General features: G+C 47.7%; 1 pseudogene; it reads right to left on the bottom strand.

Moving 5' to 3' along the window:
• Positions 1-5,300: 5,300 nt before the first annotated feature.
• On the bottom strand, positions 5,301-8,241 carry LOC119347915 (annotated as a pseudogene).
• Between the last annotated feature and the right edge of the window lie 76 nt (positions 8,242-8,317).

Here is an 8,317-nt window from a genome sequence, read left to right as displayed (position 1 = left end):
CACCACCGCACTCAACACACATCCAAAGCAAGATACAAAGGTGCCGACAAACCACCCCAACGACTACCAAGCATACTACGAATGAGCAAAAAAGAACCGCTTCTAGCCGACGGACCACCGCATGAGTGATCCACCAAAGAGAGGTGAGACGGCCAACGCCGTAGCGGGGACTCCAAAACGGTGCCTCCAAGAAGGGCAGGACCACTGATAGCCGCCATCATCTCATCTCGTGGATCAAGTTTTCACTCGGAGCAACACAAAGGGAGTGAGAGCACCACGACGGACCCTGCAAGGGGGAAACAACGTCTGCGGACGCCACCGCCGACGGCTAGTACAAAGATTGGGCAAGTGATGTACCCCGGTGCTCCGACCCCCTCCATGCCGCCCGAGCGGCCTTGTCTGCTCTCCCGCTCCTGAGCCGCGCAAATCCGCCCAAGATCAACGCACCTCCCACTGCCAGGGCCGCCACCTTGTACCCAGACCACCCTGAGAACATCAAAGGGGGTGGCTTTCAATAGCTCCTCCAAATCCAACCACCGCCGGAACCGACAACGACCGTCCAACCTCAAGCATCGCCAGAAAGAACCAGGCTGGGGAAAAGGGGAAGGGGAAGGACCGGCACACGACCACGACCGACACCCCCTACGCCAGCGACAGGCGACAGAACAACAGCAGAGCCCCGATCCCTCCTACCGACTTCCCCCTCCCCCCGAAGCACCCCTGCTTCGCCCCACCACGGCTACTGGCACGGACTGGCGAGAGGCCACCAACAGCCACATCTCCGCCGAAGAGGGGGATAGATCCACCGCCACCACCTCCACCAAAGATGGGCACAAGAGAAGCCCGCCTGCGCCGCACGCTGTCGTCCAGAAGCCGGGGAGGAAGGCCCGACCGGACTCCAGGATGCGCACGCACCTCCACCACCTCAGCCATGCCACCAACACTGCCCGACGTCCACGACCCCTGTTGGCCTCAGCCCTCGCCGCCGGACGGGCTGCCAGTGCCAGATCTGGCTGGATCAGACCAGATCCATGTTGCACGATTTTCCCGAAGGACGAAGCCCCGCCTCCACCGCACAGCCACCACGACACCGATATAGCATCGTCTGGGAGTCTCAGTTGTGAGACTGGGCAAGACTGTATCACAATCCCCTAATTACTGCCATGAAAGAAAAACAAAAAATCAGCATGCAATCCCCTAATGGCCTCGATTTGATTTGATTGAAGCATGGAATCCAAAGAGAAGCGCACTGCAGATAGGAAAGAAATAGAGCAAACAATTACCGGCGACATTACAGTAGAAGAAAACGGAGATATAAATGCCCGTGCCTTGCTACGGGTGAATGCTTGTAAATAAATCAAACAATAAATTATTTCGAAAAAATCAAGCAAGTGATTAAGCAACAATACTTGATTCGGACTTATACTTCACATCACAACACCATCATCTTCTCCATTGTAATCAGTCACATCCAATGTTCATATGTAACATGGATATGCATGAAAAAGAAGGTGATTTTGCAAACTTATCAATTACTCATGGCTTGCCCTCTTAATTTGTGGTGAGACTACTCCACCAGAAATCGAGCTTAACAATGACCCCAATGATCATCCTCAATGAGTTTGCCATCTTCCTTGACAACGAGCTTCCGAAGCATGCACTTTAAAAACGATAGTGAACGTGAGCCTTGATAATAGGGAACAAATACAACACGATCCACTCTAGCCATGGGACCCAACTAAGCTTTCTTTCCATGCCAGCTCCCTTGGTATTTCCCTCCTATCTCTCAGCTCCGACACCTCTGTCCCTCATTCCTTCTTTCTCCTTCCCTTCTCGCATGTCCACCACTCCTGCAGCTCCGCTGCCGCAGTTAGTTCCCCAACCTGTCTGGAACTTGATTGGTGGACAAATCTGGTGGATTGGACATAAAAACATACACATTGATTTTATCCCATATTTGAAAATTAAGAAAATAAAGTACATTCAATCGACATGATTTGAAGTTACAACTGTACGCAATACCTACGCAAATGCCTAACATGAATACATGTCACTGTTCAAATGCAAACCAAAAAACCACAACATAGCATCATGCTCCCAGACAACAAGTAAGTTTGTGTTATCTTCATATATGTTCGCACCAACCATAGAATAAAAAGAAAACTGGAAATAATGCACAAACTAACAAAATTTTCTTAGCAGATAATGTTTATACAAAACAACACCAACTTCATTTATCTTTATTATGAAGACAATGGAGCTGAGAGACTGAGAGGCAAAATAATGTTGATAGGAGAGGCAAAATTAACTCAGATCTTCAATGGCAGGATTAACAGTTAGTCGTTGCCTCTCCAACTCTCATCTCCCCAAACTCCATGTCACACGATAACCACCCCACAACCTCGCGCCATGTCGTAGTCACCGAGCTCTGCAACCTCCACACCACAAGACGCTGATCCGCCTCCCTATGGGGCTCCCGCTGCTCCTTTCCCTTCAGATGCACCCTGATGGCCCCCTCCATCACAACCGCAGACTCTCCTTTTTCACCCATGATACCTCTCTCGTGCTGCATCGATTTGGCCTCATGGTCGATGATCAAGCCGAGAGGGGACAGAAAAGCTCGTGCTAAGGTCTGACCGCCCACGGCCCTAGTGCGTCACGATATGGTTGGGGCAACCTAGAGGAGAGTGTATAGGCGAATATGTGTCGCTGTACATCCACTTTGGGTGGGGTTCATAGAAGGATCAAGCTCTCATGCCTGTCGACACAACGAAATGCTTCGGATCCCTTTTACACCCACCCTCCCTCTTCCTTTTGGTAGCTCATTAGTTAATTGATACATAGACTAACTAATTATATGAATATGAATATTTAATTTCTTATTGATTTAAAATTTATATTTCAAACAATAGATAGTTTGTGTTGGCGCCGAGCTCTAGCTTATTCATTGTGCCGCTGCCCAGCTCCCTCTCGCTCTCTCACGAACGGAGGTAGAAGAAGAACCAGAGGAGACATCACAGAATTTTGCCAGCGACGAACGCCGCCACGGGCGCACCAACACCCTAATCTTTTCTCTTTTTAGCCAGCTCAAACCAAGCAGTACACGGGGGGTATTTATACAGGGAGTACGCACGCACGAACACCGCGCTCCACTCCTGTCCACACGCCCACGATCCGCTCGCCCGGCCGCGCCCCCGGCGCGCCACTACGCGCATGACACGGTCAGCTCCAACAGATCGACAACGGCTACCCTGTAACTCTCGACAACTCGGACGCAGCCACACACCGGCATCCGATCGAACCAGAACACACGCACAGGGCGCATCCGCCATGGCTACGTACAACCTAGACACGCACGTACATGCTGGTCGACACCAACGCCGTGGCAAAGTTACAAACAACTAAACTACTGAAGTCTGTAAGCAAGTTACAAACAAGTAAGCAACATCTAGGAAGTATACATTACCTAGCTCTTAAATCTACACTATCCGTATGATGACACAATGGTTCAGCATAACTATTTTATCCTTAGCAAGCCATGATTATGTAAAAATATCAAAAAATAATTGAGCAGCAACATTGTATTGTTAGTTATAATAAGGTTTTCATATTTTTATTGGAAACTTGGTTGGTGGGAAAGGACGGAATAAAGTGTGCACACCAGCTAGTCATAGCCTATACGCATACGCATGAACAGAAGTTCACGACGTAATAGGCAACAATGAAATTATGTTTTGGTTTTGTGAAATATGGCGAACCAGCGTCTGTAACAGACCGTAGGTTTTTCTTAATTGGTTGCCCTCGTCAAGACACCCAAGGGGAACAATATGAAGGCTATATTATGCTGCAACTACATATCAGATAACAAAAGCAGTATTTACTTTACAACTGGCATATATATACAAGAACTTTCATGCATATATAATTGGAGGGATGTAGACCATAGTTATGAATTTATGTGAATAACAATTCGAAACATATGTTAATTCTACAAGAAAACAACATACCATATGCGGACACAACATGTATATCTCTCCCCCACCCCAATATGCAGGCACATTCTGAACTTCTCATAGATTAATGTGACAAATATAACATCCATCATAAGAGTGAGATAATGTTCCGTTGTGAGGTTCAGATAGCAAGAAAACAACGTACCATATCCAAATGAGCTCAAGATAGACGCCGAAATAAAGGGAATAGCTTCAGGTGCCGAGTTGATTAAAATATTAAGACCCATGCTTCATATATATCAATTGACCATGAGTGTGTGGAATTTCGGCTGATTCACAACCATCCGTAGTGGAAGGAAGAACCAAAGGGCACTGATGTTTCATGGACCAGCCCCTGCAACACAAGAAATCGACGTCAATGACCATACAACGAATGGATCTGAAAACTCACAAAAATAAGAACTTGGAGGCAAACACAAATAGAAGAGAATAAGGAAACCAACTCTTCCGGTCCAATCGACCATGGGCGAGCCTCAAGTTGTTGAATCTATATGACCTGACAAAAGAGGATGACATGGGAGGACTAACGAAACAAACAAGCGACCTGACAGGGACATGTATCACGGTGCCCTACAAACAGCAAAAAGTAAAGGTGTTTAGTTACATGCCATTATTTTCTCTTCCAACTTGTGTGGAAAACAGTGGAGAGACTATCAATTGTCATATTATTATTTTGCACTGATGTGCCTGAAGAAATTCACCTGTGGACTCGGCTTGCTTGTGACATTTTATCCAATAAAAACACAACACATGCGAAAATCAGTAACTGGAACCTGCCAACTTTTTTCAAGAAAATCAATATGACCAAGCATGACACACACACACACATGCTCAATGCCTCCTATGCAGAATTATAAACAAAAGATTGATTACAAAGATCAGTAATTTGAAGTTCATTAAGTATGATGCCGAAATCATGAGGCGCGAATGCTTCTGTGTTCTCCCTGAAATTTTCAGATACAAAGAAAAATTATGTTGCCGTACAACAAAGTTAGCCAAAATTGTAAGATATCGCTCCTCCTCCATCGACTTTTTCTATAACAAAACACCGAAATACAAACCAAAATTAGGAGAAACAAAACCAGAACCGAACAATGGGGTTAAGATCGTTGGTCCTGTCGATAGTCTCCTAAAGTTCTCCGTCTGAAATCTGAACCCAATGTCCGCTGCAAACAAAACCACATAAATCACACTTCAGTTAGAGCCAAATGTCCGCAGCAGTACTACTCTAGGAGAAACACAGGAGTGAGAGGGGATATATGTCAAGCGCGTAGGCATGGGCATACTTCACGTTGGGTACTGGACGGAGACCCTATCCGCGGCGTCGATGAAGTCCAACGTGACGAGGAATTTCGTCCCCTCCTTGCGGACCTTGAGCCACTCATCACGCGTCACCATCTTCTACAAATACACGATGGAGGTCGGGGCAGGAGTTGACTGACACCGCGATGATGGCTGCGACGGTTGTGAGAGGGAGGGATGTGTGGGGGAGGGGCAGAATTGAGGCGTCGGCGGTAGAGAAAACCAGGGACGGCCGGACCAGAGGGCCTAGCCGCCGACATGGAACACACAAGGAAGAAGCGACGAAGATTGCGTGCGCATTAGGTTTTGGGTGAGGGCAGATACGGGAACGACAACGGCGAGGCCGGAGACGATGAACGCCCATGCGATCTGGAGAGACGGCTGCAACCATCCCGACGGCGACGGCGGCGATCCGGACGGCGGCGATCTGAGGCGACAAGATGTTGGCGGCGATTCCAACGGCGATGGCGGCGATCCGAATGATGGCGAAGGCAGCGATCCGGGGCGGTGACGGCGGCGATCCGAAGGACGCTGGACTGGTCGACAAGCTCCCGTGTGGCGGCGGCGCAGGAACCCTAGCGCGTGCGAGGGTACCGAGGAGAGGATGCTTGCGCGAGGAGAGGGAGGGGAGTGGTTCGGGCGTGGGGTGGTTTTTTTTGGCTGCATGAGTGGGCGGGGGCAGCGGAGACGAAAAAAACCGACGAAAAAAAAACCATGGAGCAGGGGGGAAGCGCTGGGACGTGGGAGGTGGTCGGAGGGGCGTGTGCCGGACTCGATCGCGGGGTTTTCCTTATTTTTTCGCGGCTGAGGGGATGGTGAGAGGAAGTACCAAAGAAGTACCAAAAAGACTGGGTGAGGTGGGACGAAAATAAAACCCGGAACGCGACCTACCAACTTAGACATTAGGAGTAGAGATTATGGAATTAACTTTCCTTTTAATTTTGTAAATCAACATTCACAATACCAAATTAATATTATTAGATGCATCATGGAATTAGCTTTCCTATTACATAATTTTAATTTTCTATATGTTGATATCTTTTAAATATAAATTTCGTTACATTTTATCAAATTTGACTTATGGGTGGCATAAAAAAGAACGTAGGGAGTAGTTTTACAAGTTTATTTATTATTACAAACCGTCTTAAGTCGATCGATGGTGTCTATTTGAGTGTTTTTTTGGCGTACATCTAAAAAATTCCTATACAATCGGTCCAAAAAATCCTATACAGTCAGTCAATCGACCACAGGGACCAGATATGTTTTTTTTCTTTCACTTTTCGGTATGTTCGTGACTACACCTTTGGAACATGTGTTTGGTATTATATAAATCTGGTCGGTGCATTATTACAAAAAGGGACAAAATTCTGTTTCAATAAATGATAGGTTATTCGGATCATGAATATTGCAAGCATAATACTTTGAAACAAGAAGAAAAAGAACCGATGGGACACTTGAACTGTCAAAAACGTCTTACATCTAAAAACGGAGGGTGTAGTAATTCGGAGCAAGTTAAGGTAAACATCGATAAAACCAAACACAGCAGCACGAACTTACAAGCAATGACCGAGGCTGGATTCACCATTTCTTCACACCTTCGTGCACATCAAACTTGTACACGTTACACATTCTCTCACGTTACATACTCACTACTTGTACTCGCTACATAATACTCTCTCCTTTCCAAAATATAAGACGTAATTGACTTTTTATGGTCTTTGATGTACGACTTTGACCATTTATATATATCAACCCGTGGTATCTCCTCGTCGCCATCGGGGGAATTCTTGTTCGAGCCCGGGTGAAGCATTTTGATCACCCTTGCGACGAACAACCCGGGCGTGTTGACGACGCTGCAATTGAGGCGGATCTCCCCCTGTGTGCCAGTCTTGGGCTCGATCTTGCCCATCTTGATCATGGCGGCAATGAATTTCTCCTTCCAGAGTGTCCCATCGGCGGCGAACGCACAGACGGAGGCCTTCGGCATGGCGTTGTAGACAAGCTGGTCGTCGGAGAAGTGCAGGCCGAGGTTTTTTGAAATAAAACCAATACATCGTTTGTGAGAAACATTACAATTTCACTAATAGGCTTCTCAAACCAATCCGAAGTCAAAAAAATCTAGCTAATCTAGCAAGTTCATGTGCTACTTTATTTGCCTCTCTATTGCAATGTTCGAGTTTAGTCACGATAAAATCACAAGTATAGTGATAGCAGTCATCAAACATTGCCGCCGCCGATCCCGCTGACTGTCCTCCGTCCTGCATGGTCTCAATCACCTCCAGATTGTCAGAGTTGATGATTAGGCTATTACATCCCGCCCTTTGCGCTAAATTTAGGCCAAATTTGAGAGCTAAGGCCTCCGCCATGAGAACATCCGCGCAGTAGTCTACCATAACTGCAGGCCGAGGTTCAGCTGCAATAGCTTGCAGTAGTTGTTGTCTAGCACCGTCGGCGTGCTGAGGTCGATCATCGTCGTCACGTTTGTCACTTGGATCATGTTCGTCGGGCACAACGCCTCCAATAGTGATTGGTACGTCAGGCTGATGGTATCGCTCGCCAGCCTCTCGCGGTTCTTGATGATGGAGTCATAGTGGGAGCGGCCCAAGGTGTGGGCGCCAGATAGTATCACCATCTCCTCGGCAGTCAGGGTCTTGTCCTTGAAACCCTATACAAGCCCATCCGTTGTCAAGTTTGGACTAGGGAGGCCAAACGCACTATCCTCAGTCGAGATGTTCCTGTGGCGGCAGCCCGCGGGGACCTAGTAGAATGCATTGCCACCGGTGAGGCTGACGCTGTCCCGGGCGGCGAAGGTCAGGATGTTGACGCATGACACGGTGCGCGGGCAACTCCGTTCTAATGCTGCCCTGGCCAAGTCGACAACCTCAAAGACATGGAGGCTCGGGTTGTTCGGTGGTGCCTCGAGCTTCTGAAAAATTACTCCTATAGCGTGTCGGTAATGTGAAGCTGGCGGCGCTCATGGTCGATCGTACGGGTGCTCTACA

This window comes from Triticum dicoccoides, unplaced genomic scaffold (assembly GCF_002162155.2).
Source record: "Triticum dicoccoides isolate Atlit2015 ecotype Zavitan unplaced genomic scaffold, WEW_v2.0 scaffold79509, whole genome shotgun sequence".
NCBI classification, from domain to species: Eukaryota; Viridiplantae; Streptophyta; class Magnoliopsida; order Poales; family Poaceae; genus Triticum; species Triticum dicoccoides.
The sequence above is the reverse complement of the archived record's forward strand: the minus strand, read 5'-3'. Positions and strand labels throughout refer to the sequence as shown.